At 43.1% G+C, this 18,108-nt stretch overlaps 1 long non-coding RNA gene across 1 annotated transcript in view; it reads right to left on the bottom strand.

Annotated features, from left to right (window-relative positions):
- LOC118299872 overlaps window positions 1-18,108 on the bottom strand; it is a 77,495-nt gene that overhangs the window by 23,907 nt on the left and 35,480 nt on the right. The window contains exon 2 of the long non-coding RNA XR_004789971.2: window positions 1,080-1,222. This is a non-coding gene — a long non-coding RNA (uncharacterized LOC118299872). The remainder of the gene's footprint in view (window positions 1-1,079; window positions 1,223-18,108) is intronic.

Raw genomic sequence — 18,108 nt, 5'->3', positions numbered from 1 at the left:
TTTTTGACAGACCTGTCAAAAAACAGTTGGCAAAATTGTTGCCATGCCACAACTGCTGGCAGGTAAATTTTAAATATTGACGCTGATACAATCAGCTCAGTTAAACAAATATTTTAGATCAAGAAGCAGATATTTACTGTTTGTTTGGATCTGGTTTGTATCTGGAGAAGGAAGCTCCTCGAGTCACTTGTTGGTTGCCTGGTGACTACCTGCGGACAAAAAATTATTCCAGCACATTACTCCTTTTTAAAATGTGTAATTGTTGTTTTAAAACTTTGGTATTTGTAAGGACTGAACAAACCAGACATTAGAGGTGCAAGTAGGTTTTTTGTTACCTTTGGACAGACCTCATGCTAAACTAAGGTAACTGGCTGCAGGGCTCTAGCTTCATATTTAGCGAGGGGGCATGACAGAGGTTTCAATCTTCTTATCTAACTCTTGGCAAAAAAAGCAAAGAAAACATATTTCCCAAAATGTTCCCAAAAGATTGGGGCAAATATCTTGGAATAATGAGTATTCCAAAGTAGCAGCAAAACTCGTCGGTGCTGAATTCTTCACTCATTAAAAGAATATTGTGGTGTTACCTCCACCAAGGAGGTTATGTCTTCATCACTGCTTGTTTGTCTGTCTATATGTAAGATTACTTACTAATGAACCAATTTCCATGAAATTTTGTGGAGGGGTGGGGCAACCCGTTCAATTTTGGAGCGAATCCGGATTAACGGGCAGATTCCGGAACCTTTTTCACTTTCTTTAACACTCCTTGGTGGAGGTATGCGCTCTCCGAGCACCCTTATAGTTGTATCCTTCAAACTTTACAGTTGTCATGGCCATTCTGCGTCAACTCAACTGTTCACATTCACCACGGCCATCAAAAAAAAAAGAACATTCAGTTACAGGAAGAGCGATGTCACATTGAGACGCCGCGCGCCCGCTGTACGTTTGATTATGTGAGACACTGTGAGTGGGTTTGTGCTGCTATTTATTTCTCCAGAAACGACCACAGGATGCATTTAGTGAGATGTATTAGGACAAGGCAGCGTAAACCTGATAGCGATATGACAGTAAGATATACAGACCTGAGGCTGCACTTAGTAGGTGGCCTGAGAGGACAGCGGGCGTCACATCCAGGTGGTTTGAACATGAGACAGACTCCTGTCAGCCCTGCAGGAGCACGCATATGCGTTTGAGTGCGGGGTCACTCTCCGGAGAAAAACAGCTCCTAATGGATCACATAAAGAGAGCGACTGTGTAACTTAAGAGTGAAGGCTAAATGAACGAAACTGAGATTGTAAGAGCTCTTATGGTTCCGTAAATCTGACCCGAGAATCTTTTTCATTTATCCACCTTACATAGGCCTCTTCCCATCATAACTTGGAATGGATTACTGTACCCAATTTAGATTGTGTTTCATCAATTTTCTTTTCGCAAAGATTCAAACCTCTGGCATGAATTGTGGGTAATTATCAGCTGCCAGTTTCCCAGACATAATCGGGTACTTTTGACAGGTGAGTTATTAAAATGTCCTCTGTACCTGATAAACATATTAATTTATTTCAAGATAGATAATTTCATCAATGCAGCAGTCATATCATATAGTATATGGGCTAGATGATACCCTCTCCTTTTTAATTATACAAATATCACAAGTCGTCAAAATGACAGATTTTTAGACATTTAGACATCAACGCCTTTTCTCCTCTGTGAAGTTTTGATTAAAATAGAGCAACACTACGCTCACGTCAGCATTCTTTGTTCACACAATCATCATTTAAAAGCTGTAATTGTTGTATTTGCTCGTGTATTTTATTCACATTTTCCAATAGCCGTCCTGAATCAGATCTTACCTAGCATCCTTTTTTTCCGAGGTTGATTTATTCACATGAGTCATTGAGCCTTCAGCCAGCCCTCACTTATACATGCTCTTATAAGATAATCAATAATGTTCTCAAACATGAGTCTAGTCCGCAACAATTGTGAGTTCCAGTGGCTGGTAATGAAATAGCTCACAATGTGGTGAGGGATGCATTTTTTATATTTAAGTGAGAGCATTCTTTTAAAACACACACGACCTTATTACAAATTAAAAGGCTACATATAATTTATTACTATTTTTATGGTCTGGTGAATTAAACGATGAATAAATAAGGAATATAAAAGGAATTGGAAAATGAAGTGCTACTGAGCCTCTTCATTCTGGTTTATTCTGGATAAACCAGAATGAGAATATTACAGATTTTATGCATTTTTAATTTTTTTTTTCCCCTTAGTTCATTTTCAATTATCGTACAGTATTTAGATTTTTACTTCTGCCTAAATTATTAGTCACTTTGGTTGATAAATTAATCTGCCATTTCATTCAATAATTTGGTGACAGCATTTAGGTGATCGACAGGAAATTAGGTGCAAACTAATTTTATAACCAGTTTATCAAAAGGCCAATTTTATGCCGGATCCAACAATAAAAAAGTAATTTGTTGCAGCCATATGTTTATGTTCAATACATCTTAAATATTATTTAGCCAAATAGCCATACGTCAATGACTGTGATAATCTCACATCTTGCAGATTTCACTTTCTTACAAATTCAATGGTAAGAGGAGTGAGACCATATGGAAAAAATTGTGTCATTTAAAAAATGTATCATCAAGCCAAAAAAAGGGTTAATTTTGGCATAGTTTCATACACTACAAAAGAATGTTAAGACTAAATCCAAATGGCTCCTCTTGTAGAAGAGCCAGTCCATGACAACAGCATGTGCGTGTTCGGTTGTGTATTCTCTGCACACTGCACAAGCATATTAGAAATACACAGCCTTTGTACATCTAATCCACAATTTACATCTTTAGTCTTGACTCAGAACTCGTGATCACAGATGGGCTGCTTTACACTCCGGATTTTGCATTATGTAGCATGGCAATCAGTGCTGACATAAACACCATACTGCTTGTATCTCATTGAGAGAAGAACAAGACGACTGCAGTCTTCGACTGAACATGCCCAGTTAGTACAGTGTGTTGATGAAATGTGAAATGAAGTCAATCCAAAACACAGTTGGAACATTAATATTTCCCTGGTTTGGAGCGACTGTCTTCCTGTTGTACAGTGTTTCTGGCCATTGTAAACCGATGATGACCCTGTAGCGATGGACCTTGGTGTGTGTATGTGCAAGTGTGTGTGTGTGTGTGTGTGTGTGTGTGTGCATGTGTGTGTGTACACAGCTGTGTAGCCTCTTTGCAGGCATTGTCCTAAAGACTAAAATGTTATTCCTGTACAAAAAAAGCTAACAAGGAAAAACTCAAAGGTTTATACAGGTCAACGTATGTGTTAATTTTAGTACAGACACACACTCACGCACGTAAGCACACACATGCACACACAAACAGAGACCCACCCACCCACACTTTGAAACAAAAGACTTCATAATTATAATATTGTTTTCAATGGATGATCAGATTTCAAATATTGTTTACAGCAAACCGGTCTCAGTCCATCACCAAAGTTAATAGCTTCCTTAAATAATTTGTCTACTTTTTTTTGTTAACACAATGAAGTGCTCTGCCAAATTCTTATTTAGCGTTCTCTTCATCCAAAAGTCTTTCCAATTTGGAGGTTTGGGGGTTTGGGATTCCCTGCTCGAGGTGACCCCGGCAGATCAGGGCCAGTGTGATTGACAGGTAAGGCTGACCTCATCTGGGGAGCTGGGTCCCTGAAGACTGATCACTATCACACGACATGGAGCAGATGGGATGAAACCCTCACCAACAACACCACTGCTGGGATGCCGCAACATGTCAAGGGTTCCTGTTTCTCCCTTTCACAGCCCTCTGCGTTTCCTTTTCTTTCTGGCTTTCTTTCTCCTCCTGCCTCTTTAGTTGTATTTTTAAACCGATTACAAACCGATACAAATGAAAACACCACTTCTTATCATACATCTGCATCTGAGGCCTTTGCATACTGTTATAAGGTAAGACACTTCACAACGCACATCTGATGACTGCAGGATCTCACTTGGATACTTCACAACTCTTTCTGCCGCAAACGCGTGCAAGTTGCAGGTAATGACTTGATAATAAATTGTCAACTTTGAAATGAAAGTAGAACATAAGGTCTGTGCTGATCATTAGGTATCAATTAATCACTCAATTATCTAAATGGTTCAGTGTGTGCGCTGAGGCAGCCAGGATCTAAGACAGCAACATCAGATAAAACTGTCTAATGAACTGAGCGGAATTCATCATGAAACACCAAATGATTAGCAACCGTGTCTTAGGGGAATGCTTCAAAGGGAACCTCAAAGTGGTTCGGTTTAGTGATGCTTTCCCTTCAAAAGCAGAACATAAACACACCGCTTAAGACTACACAGGCAGGGAAAGCTGTCGCCCATGCCTTTCATTTGCTGCAATAAATAATGATTCATCACCCAAAAAGTTTAGAAAGGCAGTATTTGTTTGCATCAGACGATGGTGACCTTTGCGGTGTTGTGCGGAGATTAAAGTGACACAGCAGCCAAGCATGCACAGAATCAACAAATTAACATACACCCCCGGCCTGTCATAGCTTTGGTTGACAGGGAGGAGAGTTCAGTTTGTTGGTTTTTGTAAAAGGCTCTGCTGGGAGCCGGCGAGGCGGCGTGCATGGCAGCGGAGCTGAGAGACCGGAGGATCACTGGTGGCTCCGCTGCTGGGGACCGCGACGTAATTAAAATGACACAAACAAAGTGAATCTAATTAGGAATCCCTCCGCTCTAGCTCGTTAGCGCCCGACACTGCTAAATTATTTCCTCCATGGAAATAAATGAGGCCACTTGTCTTTGCCGATTTGGGGGCTGCGAGGTGCTCAGGGATGAAGCAAACGCTGAAAGTCATTATTGAAGTGTAACTCGCGGAGCCGAGTGCCTCGACACAAAGTCTTAGTCACTGGCATATGCTGACAGCTGTATCGGTCAGCAGAGCCGCACATCGGCACAAGCGTGCACCTGAAAACACGCGGGTGGCTGGTTGACGCGGGCTGCCCACTTAATGGGAGTTTGATGTGTGAGAATGTGAGATTTCCAGCTCTCCCATCCACCGCCCGCATGCCATTACACAGAAAACACATAGCTCATCAGAAACAGGACCTCCTCTGTTTTTCTGTCTGTTTGTCTGTGGTCTGGCTTTCTGCCTCGCGCACGCGCACACGCACACATGCTTTCTTTGCCGTGAATGCCACGTCCACACCTCTCAGACCCCCCACACACACCCTGGTTGGTGTAGTGAGGTAAGTGAATCCAGTGGCTGATAGTTTGGAGGGAGCCAGGGGAGCCATTGAGAGCCCATTAGGAGGTTAAGTGGAGGAAGCTCTCCATTGTTCTGCTGTTTGATTCCTGCCCTGTGACCCACACTCTCCTGGCCAGAGCCTGGGAAACCCTGTTAGTGATGATGAGGGGGGATAAAAGACGATCACACATGCATGAGTACACACACACACACACACACACACACACACACACACACACACACACAGAGAGACACACACACACTACCACAGGGTGGAGGAACACGGGAGGTGGTGTTACTGAGAGGGAAGCCAGAAGTGAATGCAACAGGGGGAGGACGAGGACGACCAGAGGGTAATGTGGAAGATGGCAGTGGAGTCGGTGGAGGTGGGGGAGAGGAGGGGAGGAGGGGAGGAGGGGAGGAGGGGAGGCTGGATGTCTTGTTTGGCTGATAGTAATCTGACAGCTATTAGAGAGGGGAGAGTTAGAGACCCGCTGGCTTGGGGTGGCGGCTGGTGGTGATGGTGTTTGGGGTGATGTGATATATGCTCTTCTTCACACTGAAACCAGCCCGTGCGTGTGTGTGTGTGTGTGTGTGTGTGTGTGTGTGTGTGTGTGTGTGTGTGTGTGTGTGTGTGTGTGTGTGTGTGTGTGTGTGTGTGTGGGCGTGTGTGCGTGCGCAAACATACGCGCAAGCACATCCACACTCACAGGATGTGTGTGCGTCTACAGCACTTCATTCTTCTACATTCAATTCTCTCTTCGCCTCAATGGCCTCTCTCTCATCTCTTTCCCTCCCGTCTCAATTTCTTGCGCTCTCTCTCTCTCTCTCTCTCTCTCTCTCTCTCTCTTTCCTCCCTCCATCTCCATCTGCTCCCCAATCTCCCCTCTTCCTCTGGTGCGGTGGGTGCCACTGTACATTTTAGTGTCTCTCTACGTTACAAGGCTTGCCCTTAATTTGACAGTGTCACGGGGATCCATCTTCATTCTCTCACTCTTTTCATAATCTGATCCTCCTCGTCTAGCATGCAATTAGTGCCCCTCCCCTTTCTTCCCTCCTCCCATCGCCCCGTCCTCGGCCCCCTCGCGGCCCCCGAGCAGCGTGCCGCTGCCCCCGCCGAGCGGCCTGGATGATTGCTACAGCTTTCCCTGTGCAATCCATTTAGAGCCGGGGCCCTGTAATGAATATGTACATTGAGAGGGACCTCGGCAGGGGGGAGGGTCACGAGCAATCAACCTTGAATTCAATTATGCCAGTGAAGGTTAATGACTGTGCTCAGTGGTCAGAGGCACGCGCCACATCGCCCATTAAAGCAGCTTGTCAGAACTGACAACGTGGGGGCAGGGATGCATCGGCTTGGGGAGGAGAGTGTGGGTGGGTGAGAGAGAGGTGGGAGAAAGATAGAGGTGGAGGGTGGTGGGTGGGATCGGGGAGTAGGGGAAAACAACCGAGAGGAAGGGATGAGAAAGAGTTTGCAGGGTGGATGTGCACCGAAGAGGTAGAGAGGAAGACAGAGTGAGCCGGTGAGAAGGGGAGGAGTCATGTGACACACGCAGCCAGTTAGATGGACAGATAGATAAAACGGTGTCAGTCGGAGGTGCTAGATTACATTGAGTTCTCCCGGACAAATCAGATTGTAAAGTTCTTCAACCTCCACCGTCGCTGCCCCCCCCCCACCTCCTCCTCCTCCCCCTCCCTCTGTCTCTCCCTGGGGTGAAGCTGAGCGTGCTAGCTGTAATATGATTAGTCTACATTAAGACGTGTCTGGAGTGTAATTCACTGCTCACTAATGAGGCCCTGTCTGAACCCAGGACGGATGAATCCCCCTGGTGGCAAACACCCACCTGCTGCCTGACTCCCCCCCTCCCACCCTGCCTCAGACCCTTCATACCTCTGTATGCCGACGTGCTAAACCCTTGCCATGTCTCCCCTTCACCTCTCCAAAGCTTGAACTTGTGTACTGTCTCTTATTCTTAACTCACCTGCCATTGGACCAAAACTGTTCTTATGTATTTTATGTCCAAAGTCCAAAGTCTGAAATCAATTGAGTTGAATTTTAAAACAGGCCTCAAGTCAAATCTCAAGTCCTTGAGGTTAAGCCACAAGGCTTCACAACCAAACTGTAATGATGCCTTGAGACCGAACACGAAGCTAATTTGTTTGCGCGGTGAGATTCCAAAGTCAATGCAAGAACAAGAGGGAGATTTGGAGATAGGCTGGGAACTGAAGAGAAGTGACCAATCATTGGATGATGATTGTTTTTACTCGCATGGTTTTATGCTCGTGGATACCGTTCTGCAGAGGAGAAATGCTCCCTTGTGGTTTACGCTCACGGTGTTGATCTGCTCTTTGTTATTATACGCGTGTTTTGAAACTTAATAAAAGCCATAGACAACTAAATCACAAACTAGTGCACGGTAAAAAAGAGTATTGCATACACAAGCCCATACTGAGTGACCAAGACACAGGCTGTGGTTGCTGGCGGGAGCAGCAGGTTGGGGGCCATCTGGACAAAGATGCTTGTAGAGAGATAATGACATTCCCTGGAACCGAGGTCTTTCATTGCGATACGATACAGTGCTGCTGTACTGTTTCCTGCTCTCAATGCTGATGGCTTTTCTATCTACATCTAACCAGGCATGTTTAATGCAGCTATCGTTTGCAAACATCACTCTAATGTGCTGCTACAAAGATCTAATTCTCGCCACGCAGTGCAGTATGCCTATTATGCCATATCATCATTCGTCAGCTAAAATGCAGAGAAATGTTGAGCACCGTTTGGAGATATTGCAAACAGATTCAACATAAAGGAATAAGGAAAAAATTGCATCAGCGGTTTATTCAAATGCACAAAATCCCCGTCCAGACGAGCATATTAGATCCGAATCAGCAGTATTTTCCGCCCATACTAACAGTTCTGAAAACACCAGCAGCGTTTCCAAAGTTCTCTGTTCAAGGTGCCCAAAAATTCATAGTGTGGACGGTGGGCATTAACAGAAGCTGCAGTGTTTGGATGTAGACTGTAACGTTGACACCCCTGCTGTGCAAGCGCAGTGGTCTAGCTGAAATAATTGAAGGGGCTGCACTCACGCAATACTAGTACCTTTCTGAACGCGGCCTTACTGCACCACAAATTATGTTTGAGGTCTTTGACACTGGACACCATTGTTTGGATCCAATCAATAATCAATGTTGGTTTCTTTTAACCATGACCACAATCTGTCACTGTCCTTGGCAAAGTATTTTCAGTTCCTCCCTCAACATAAACCTGCAGTTATTGATTTTTGGTCAACTGGCACAGTGGAAACAAGTTGTGAACACACCACTGACATATGATCATCTGATACTGTTCGGAAAAACAATTGCACACCTCCGACGGCAGACAAGGAAAAATGCCAGCATTACTTTAGAGCAATGTATTTGACCACCTGAAAAGTGTTTTACATCACTCTGTATCAAGCTCTGTTTTTGGTCTCCACCACCTCCTGGTGGAAATATGCATCTCTTTAGCAGCTAAATCTATCACTACAGATGTGTTCATTTTCTGGAAGTTTTACTAGGAGGCTGGCAGGAATACAACTGGGAAATGTTAAACACGACCACAATCCTTCCCCAACTTTTACCAGGTTGAAGTTGCCCAAACATAATCAAGCATTATGTTGCATAGAAAGTCTATGCAACGGTCATATAGATGGCACGGACAACAACTTTTGTCGTTATTTCATAAAGCAGGGGACAAAGCAGGTCATAAAGATAATTGATGCACTCGAAAAAGAAACTGGGTATTTATCAGTACCATTTAATGAATAGGTTGTTAGTATCTGAGAAGAGTTAGACCTGACGGGGAATCTAAATGATTCATGAATCAGGGTTATGGATATAGTGATGAAGCTTACTCCATCTGTTGTGTGTGTGTGCGTGTGCGTGCGTGCGTGCGTGCGTGCGTGGCCCCATGTATGCTACACTAGCTGCCCAATATGTGAATCCCTCCTATACTGACAGTATCCATCACAAAGGAAATTTAAGGACTGGGGGAAAAGTTTGCCACAACGGCATCCCCTTTAAATAGTTTATGTTGTTCACCGATGAAGAAAATATCAAATTCATGCCGAAAATTTATGGAAATTAGATAAATGCTATTACTGCAGCGACTTTTTAAAGCAATATATTCTTCCCAGCGACAGTCTATGTGTGGATGATAAATAGAGGCTAGTCAGAGGGAGTTGGGAGGGTCTTTCCTCCCGTGGAGCGGACCTCGGAATCTGTTATTGCATTTCAGCCTAACAGGATCAACTTGCATACTAAAAAATGCAGCTTCCTGAGAAAACCCCCATCCCAACATTCCCATCATCCTCCACCTCTCTTCCTCACTCTTTTTATTTGTCATCAAGAATCTAATACCATTTTCACCACAGTGAGATGTCAGGTTATTGCAAATAGGGTGATATTTTCCTGTGGAGAGTGTGCGAGTGTGTGTGTGTGTGTGCGAGTGTGTGTGTGTGTGTGTGTGTGTGTGTGTGTGTGTGTGTGTGTGTGTATTTGGAAAAGGAGACAGTATAGCTTTATAATGTTGATTTATCAGCTTGTCAGAATCAAGTATCTTTTAGACACTAATGTCTATTTGCATGTGTGTGTATGTGGTTGAGTGACAGCATCTCAAACGCACATCTCGTGCACTTGCTCTGATCCTGTCACAGCCCCACAATCTGTCCCGGCTTCCCCTCGGCTTCATGTTGATTGGTTCAGTCATATCAAACCAGGCTAAATTCTGATCATTTATTGGCCACACTCTCTCATCTCTTCGGTTAGTCTGCCAGCTGAGTGATATGTTGAGGGACAGTTTATTTTTTCTAAACTGACTTTCTCTGTCTTCACAATCTCTTTTGACGGCACATGATATTGACTTTGTGTACAGCTGTCACGATAACAGCAACGAAAGTGAGGCCTCGATTTTGTGTTCTTCTCTTATGATTTGAGTGCCACTGTACTTTTGTTTAGCTACGGTTTGGAAGTCATTATGTGACCCAACAGGTGTGTGTGTGTGTGTGTGTGTGTGTGTGTGTACCACCTTATGCTGACTGCACAGCTGGCAGGGAGAAAGACTAGAACTTTCGTTTTCCTCTTTCTAAGTAATGCATTAAGTTAACTTTTTTTAAACTCTCTAGAGATGGATTACAATTTCAAATGAAGTTTTTAATTAAAATGTGTTAAAATGTTTAATCTACTTATGTTTTTCTTACTGATTTGGGGTGAAATGGTTCCAGAAATTTGCAAGAGTTTATTAATTGAAGGGTTTTCTCTTTCTCACTTCATTTCATTTTTTGTTTTGTTAAAAAATGCACAGCAGTAATGTGGTGACTGTTTGTAATTCTTTTCAAATTCAAGCTTTTATCAAGATTTGTCAACTTTGGCATCTTTTGTAACAAACATTTGTTTTAGCCATTTCAATGGAAAAAGAAAAAGCTGCCAAAGTGCTCCAAAAAAACATGTTTTGTGCAGGATATGAATGCTGGAAATCCAATGTAATGAGCATGAATTGAATTCAATTAAACTTTTCAGACTACAAGACAGGATTTGTGAAGGGTATCACAGTTACTGTATACCAATGAGTCTTATATAATATGTAAAAGCAACATATAGACAGATAAATGACTTAAATGACGACAGTTTTTCTCTTTCACCGTGGGCCCGCCGGCGATTGCTGGGACAATGAGGTCCTCACATGAATGCAGGGAAGTGTGATAATTACTGCTATTCTGAGAAGTAGAGACAGAGAGCAGGAGAAGGAGGGAATTATTGTTCTGCAGCGAGGGAGGGGAAATACATGTTTCCTTTCCTAGTCCTAAATATTTACCCTCCTCTACGGCCAGCTGACTCACGCTCAGACGACAGCGCACACAGACCCGGAAAGGCCCCTCACTGGGTCAAAGTGATGCCTAAAAACTCTGCAGTCCACCGCCTCCGAAAATATGGTTGCCATTAGTGCTCCACTGAGCGCGCGCACACACACACACACACACACACACACACACACACACACACACACACACACACACACACACACACACACACACACACACACACACACACACACACACACACACACACACACACACACACACACACACACACACACACACACACACACACACACACACACACACCTTCCTGAACTGATTAGTGGACTGCAGCTCCCTGTTAGCCTGATGATAGCCCATTTCCCATTTCCCCATCAGGCCACTGTCCTGCCCTCGTCCTGCAAAGGGCCATTTGCTGGAGCAGGTGACAAAAGATTGTAGGAAGTGAGACAGCGTGTGTGTGCCATGTGTGTTATGAACTTAGGCCATCTGCGGGAAGCCGGCTTGTTTCAACAATGTCGATGAGCAACACCATTTGGCAATATAATGATCACCAAAAATTCTAAATATTGGTGTTTTTTTTTTAAAAAATACTGAAGACAGGAAACAAACTGTTTTTGGGCAAACAATTTGTTTAACTCATTAATTCATGTTTGCCCAGAAAATGTCTGCATGGGAAAAATGTCACTGTAATCATACTGTAGCATCCTTCTTACCTGTTTAATTCAGTAAGGAACAGATATTTTCCTCACAAAACATGGAAACCTTACATGAATATTGTATTATAATATCATTAGGTGGCGACTTAATTAAACAATGGAAGAAGGGCTTCGTGAGCAGCGTGTTTTGTGCTGACCTTAGTGGCCTGAAACCTGGAGTCCTTCTGTCACCTATGTTTCGTTTTTTCTTGTTGTTTTTCTTTTTCTTTCCCCCAGTGTGTGGTCAATCTGTCTTCATGACCCTACACACACACACACACACACACAGGATTTTCTGTACACTACTGCAAGACCTCCCGCCTCCACTGCTTAAGCCTCTGCAGTAACTGAGAATCTCATATGTCGGATAGTTTGCAAAGAAAGAGCTGTGATCCAAAAGTGATGGGAAAAAAAGGAGAAGAAAACAATATCTGTGCACTAAATTAAATGAATACAGCCTCCATGCTCATAATTCAGCAAATAAAAAGATTATAGAAATACATGCTGTTGAATTGCACGGGATCGAGGAAAACGGGCCTTCGTAGTTCAACGTTTATTTTCTTAGAGAGACGACGAGAATGTTTTTCCTTCACCGCTGGTAGTTGAGTCGTGACAGATAAGAACCAATTAGGAAGTAAATGCGGGTTATTGCGCTATCGTCTCGTAACGTCTCTGTTTCTGTACTACAACACAGCCCCGGAGTTTTCAGACTAAAACAGGGCCAGTGTCATTTCTAAAGGTCTCTGTTTTAGGGATGGGGAAACTCCAGAGTAGTGCGGACGGCAGGTGTAACCGTAGCAACAGTGAAACTATTTTAAAACTCAAACAGAGTAGTGTAGATGAGTTACTGTGTGTGATGCTTGACGAGTTTTACAAGAATGACAGCAAGTGAATGAGAAAGATGGAGAGGTGATGTGAGAACAAAGAAAAAACTGAAAAAAAAAGAGTATGGTTGATTGTTACCTCATGGTTACTGTGCTTACTAAAGCAGAAACAAATAACTACAAAAAAAAAGCTCAACCGAAGTTTAACAATGGAGACTTGCATTTTGAGGGTTTTAGCCTCATCCACCTCTGGATGGCTCCTTTTCATTCATTTATTCATTACATCCAACTCCAGCATTTTGGCTCCATACTGTAATTCCGGAAAGTACTTGGTGAAAAGGGATTTCAAGTTAACACATAACAAGTCTGTTTTGTTTGAGGTGTAGTTCAGGAAGGAAAAAAACGTTGCCATTTGCAAAGTTTTCGACAAAACATATTCCTCCTGTTCATCCCAATGCCGTTACCTCTTTTCTGCATGTGTTGTCTATGTGAGAAAGCGAGTGAAACAGAAAGAGTGAGAGAAAGATGAAATTGCTTTGTCTTTTCCAGCTGACAAACTTGCTGTCTGAGCATCCATCAGTCAGTTTATAACACGACCCAATTTAAAGTGGTGCCGTTTTGAAGACTTATGTTGGAGCTACCACTAACTGCTCTATTCATTTCTGCAATCCCGAGTGAAAACAAGGGGAGACAATAAATAATAAATGGAACTCTTTAAGCTGTGTTCCTAACATAAAAAAGTAATGCCTCTAATATGCATCTAATATCCCATATTTTGTCCTCAGAGGAATCTAATGAATAACAGAGCTACACCAATTAGGTGCAGGAATTTACTGTTAATTACATTTCTAAGTTCTATTATGTAGTTAGCATGCATTAATCACAATGTTATTTTTCCAAATCCTATTTGTGGTTAAAGCAGAGTCAAAGTGTATTTGGAGTGGATTACGGCTCAAGTTCTGGATGTAACGCTCTCTAGCAATGGACCATGACACATTGGGGCAGTTATCAAATAAAAAAACATACCTCTGAAGCAGCATAATTCAATAATATGTATTAAGCTTCATATTGTGAGTTTAAAAGTGGAATCATAAAAGCACAACCAGACGAGATAAAGTCCATTTGAATTTGAGACAGAATGAACCACTTTCACTTTTCTGGTTTTGAGTTCAGATGCAAATTGACCAGATGCCCAGGAACAACACGAAGAGAACAGTACTTTGAGCTTCTGCTCACATCAACTTTAGAGCTGCATCAAACAAGTTATTTTCATTATTGGTTATTCTGCTTATTAATTTCAAAATTACACGATTAATCATTAGTAATTATTCTATGACCAAATGTTGAAGCATGTCTTAGTTTACAAGGATCTATGATAAAGATAAGCAGAACATTCTCATATTAGAGAAGCTGAAAACCAGAATATGTTTGTCATTTTCTGTATTTTTGCATGAAAAATGACAATTTATCAAAGAATTCATATCAAATTACCTGCCAATTATTTTCCATTGATCTGCTAATTGATCAATCAACGATGTCCATTCAGCTTGAGTCAGAATGTTAACATGCCAACTATCGTAATGCTAACATGCTGATGAAAACAGTGATGTTTATCGTGTTCACCATCTTAATTTAATACAAAATTTGACCTGAGGGTGAAACAACGAAAAAGGAACCAGGGAGGGAAATGAATGTTTGTAATTTCATAGAAATCAATCTGATGATTGTTGGGGCGTTTCCCCCCAAAACAAAAAAAAATTCAATGTCAAAAGCGGAAAACTATGGGTACCGGTATAAAGAATTCAAGAATCACTGGCAAGGAATTTCAGTGAAATAGGGATGCAATAATAACTGTGTTATACAAACTAGAACATTGTCTGCGCTGAGGAAAGTGACATGGGAGGTCGGGGCTGCAGGGAGACAATAATTGTTTTCTGAGGTCAAAGAGAGAGTGTATAAAGACACACTTCCTCCTAATCAAAACCAGTACAACAATCCCCAGTTTCCTCCTCTACACTCCGTACACTCAGGCTGGAGGAAATACTGAGCTAAACAGGAAATGTCCGATTATAAAACCAGGAAACAAGAGTTAGATTATCGAATCACAGAGGAAGAGAAAGTTTTAAAACTATAGGAGATATTCTGATGTTCTGTAGTCCTGCACACCCGACTGCGTGGGTTCAATGGCTAGATGTCTTAAAAAAACATTGTAGCCTATCTATCCACCCACCCGTCCAGCCACTCTATAAAAGTTCAGCCCTCTTTCACCTGTCAAGTAAAAGAGCTTCCCTCGGTCTGAGGATGCAGCTACACTCGGACGTCGGCGGGCAGAACAAACCAACAAACAACATGCATTTGCCAACACAAATGCTGTAGACAGAAAGGGGCTTTTTTTACAATGGTGATGCACAATAGAGCTTGTCAACGTTTGGCCTGTTTAGACAAGCAGGACCTATAAATAGACAAAAACCTCCATGTAAGGAAGACGCGAATGAAGAGCAGGAAGTGATGAAGAGGAAGAGGACTGCTTCAGTCTGAGCATCTTCCTCTGACCCTAATCCACTATTCAAGAACCAAGACAACCTATTGGCATCCATTAATCCTGAATTGGCTAACAATCAATGGGCCCCTCAATAACCCCTTATTCATTCATTCATCAATACCTATCGGCCACTCCCGATCCCCATGTGTCCAACCTGCCACATGGCTGTCCCCGCTTCCGGGGCTCTGCTGATAGGCGGTGAGTGGGTCCACCACTTTGGATGAGACTGAATTATCTCAACAATTATTAAATGGATTGCTGGGAAATTTGGTGAGGACATTCAAGATGCGGAGGATGAGTCAGACGAATCCAGAACAGTTCCCAGGCTGCATTCAGTGCATGTCTGAAATCAGCTTAGGAACTTTTCCGGCCAGGCTGTATGTGAGAACGCAAATGTGAGAACATAAATGTCGGCAAAGACATATTCCTGAACTTTCCTGCCAGCCCTTGTAAAATTTCTGGAAAACATCGGCGTGAGCCCATGTGAGAATACAGCAGGAAAAACTCCCTGACACAGAATGTTCTGGTAATGTTCCCGCTGGTATGAATGCATTGGATGCAGACAAACTCTTGGTGCGTTCATCATTGGAAGGCAAACTCGGTAAAATGTCTGGACCCAATTTTCATGTCTGAAAACAGCTTCAGTCTTGAGCCATGATAATAATACGTCGTTCTTTTTGGTTTACTTTTTAAAGTGTATCTTCATTTCCCCCCAAAGATCCTGTCATTCCACAGCTGATGACCCATCCGCGTTTGACGGGTTATAGAGCTAGGCGGTCCAGGCACGTGCCACTGGCACTTGATCAGATGGATGCTTGAATGGGCGTGGCACTGTGCACAAAGTAAATCAATTAAGCAGCAGGAATCTCAAGGGAAAAGAGGGTGGGAGCGAGAGAGATGCTGTTTCCTGTCCTCAATTCCCCAAGGATGCTTAAAATAAAAATACAATTTAAAGAGTCATATGTGTTTCCGTCACAAAGGCCATAATCATTCCGTAGCCTCATGTCTGGGCGTCATGGTCACAGTTGTTGAACCCCATACTGCTGCAGCACACAATGAGAATTGAGCTCTGATTATATTTCCCTCGGCATTTCTCATACCTGAGCATCAAACTAATGTTGCGTAATAAACTCCATCTGTCATCAAATTAGGTTATGATGAACCATAAAGTCTGATCCAGTCTCCTGGTACCTCAGGTGTTTGAATCAGACAGACGGCAAACATTCAAAATTGCTTGAGTATTCATACGATGGCCCTAGAGATCTGGAGCGTGAAAGCCGGCTTTCCAGTCGTCTCCGGAGTTATTTACGCACTTATTTGACAACTGTAAATATTTCAGTGACGCTGTGCAGCACTGTGGTGCCGGGCAGAGGTTGTGAGGCTAGACCCCGCAGCTCTACGGTTGAGCTGTCCCTGAGGGAAGCGGCGAGGGGTTGGGGGCGGGTGATGGGAGGGTGCATGTGTGAACGAGGTGGGGCAAGCATCTAGAGTGCACTTAGCCTCTTCCAGAGGAAGACCTAAACCCTGCCCCTAACAGAAGGGTCCACAGGGACACACTCACCCCCCCCTTTTTTTTTTTTTTATTAAATCAGAAAATCTTGAACGAACCTCAAAGCCTAAGTGTATAATCTGTGTGAGCAATACACATGAAATAAATCAGTTCTGCACCATTGACAGCGCGGGGTTGTGGTGGAGGTTTACATATAATACAAATTAGTCACAAGCTTTTCTAAAACATCCTCAAGCCATCAGAATGTTCGCATTGTCATTGTGTGCAGGATGGCACGCTGACACAACCCTTTAGTATGGCCTCACAGAGCTGCCAGCCCCCCCACCCCACCTGCTCTCTCTCTCACCTCCATCATCACCCTGAACCTTCACCTTAACCTCCTGGGAGGCGGAGCGGGGGTGCAGGAGGAGGACACGGCCAACAGATGAGGGCAGTGAAAAAAGAGCAGCGTTTTTTAATTGACCCTCTTTAAAGTTATCCGCAAGATAATTATGGCCAACAGCTGTAGACGGTGCAACATGCAACAACAATGGGACTTATTAGCATTCCGGTGGAGGTCTGTCAGGGAGTGCCAGGCCACGTGAATGACAATGTTGATATGTAGTGTAGCCACACACACACACACACAAATGTGCACACCTTCATACACAGCAGAAATATTCTTACACGACAGACATACACAGGAGAATGTGTGGCAATGAGCGGGACAATGGTTGAAAAGAAGCGGCGTTATTTTGTTCCACTGAAGGGTCATGGTCTTTAAAATCCACACTCCCCACTCTGCCTCAGAGCAACAGTAGACCCCACTGAGATTAAAAATATGTGCTCCCTATTTTAGTCCTAATGCAAGAATGAATTATGCATTAATTAACGTTACACTCAGGAGTTGCTACTTTTAAATATCTCCGTCTGTTCTTTTCTCTCCCTTTCTGTGTAGTCAGGAATAATACAAGTCAGCGTCGAGGAGGGATCGAGTGTGGATGTGTTGTGTTCTTATGCCTAAGACTATCTCCAGGTTATGAATTAGACAATGTGTGTGGAGTTTGTTTCTCCAGGCCAGCCATTAAATATTTCATGGAGGGGGATAAATGCTGGGAGAATGCCATCCCCTCCCAACCTGATCCACGTTGCAATTAGCGGCCCATTATCCCTCTCTCAACCCTCACACTCTGTACAAACTGGGCCTCAAAAGCCGCAATAAAGAGCCCTGTGATGAGATATGATAACAGAAATGATGAATAGAATATACTTATCTGTAGGATTTTGCAATTAAATGACATAGTTTTCCTAACCCATGCATTTTAGAGGTCGTTTCCTGTAAAGCATCATCAAAAAGGGAAAGAGGAAACCCTCCAGCTTCACACTATTGGGTTTCATTCATTCCATTTGATTTGACATATCATGCTTCTGTGCCTTGG

The sequence above is a fragment of the Scophthalmus maximus genome, chromosome 11, assembly GCF_022379125.1.
Source record: "Scophthalmus maximus strain ysfricsl-2021 chromosome 11, ASM2237912v1, whole genome shotgun sequence".
NCBI lineage: Eukaryota > Metazoa > Chordata > Actinopteri > Pleuronectiformes > Scophthalmidae > Scophthalmus > Scophthalmus maximus.
Note: the sequence above shows the minus strand (reverse complement) of the source record. Positions and strands in the feature narration are given on the sequence as shown.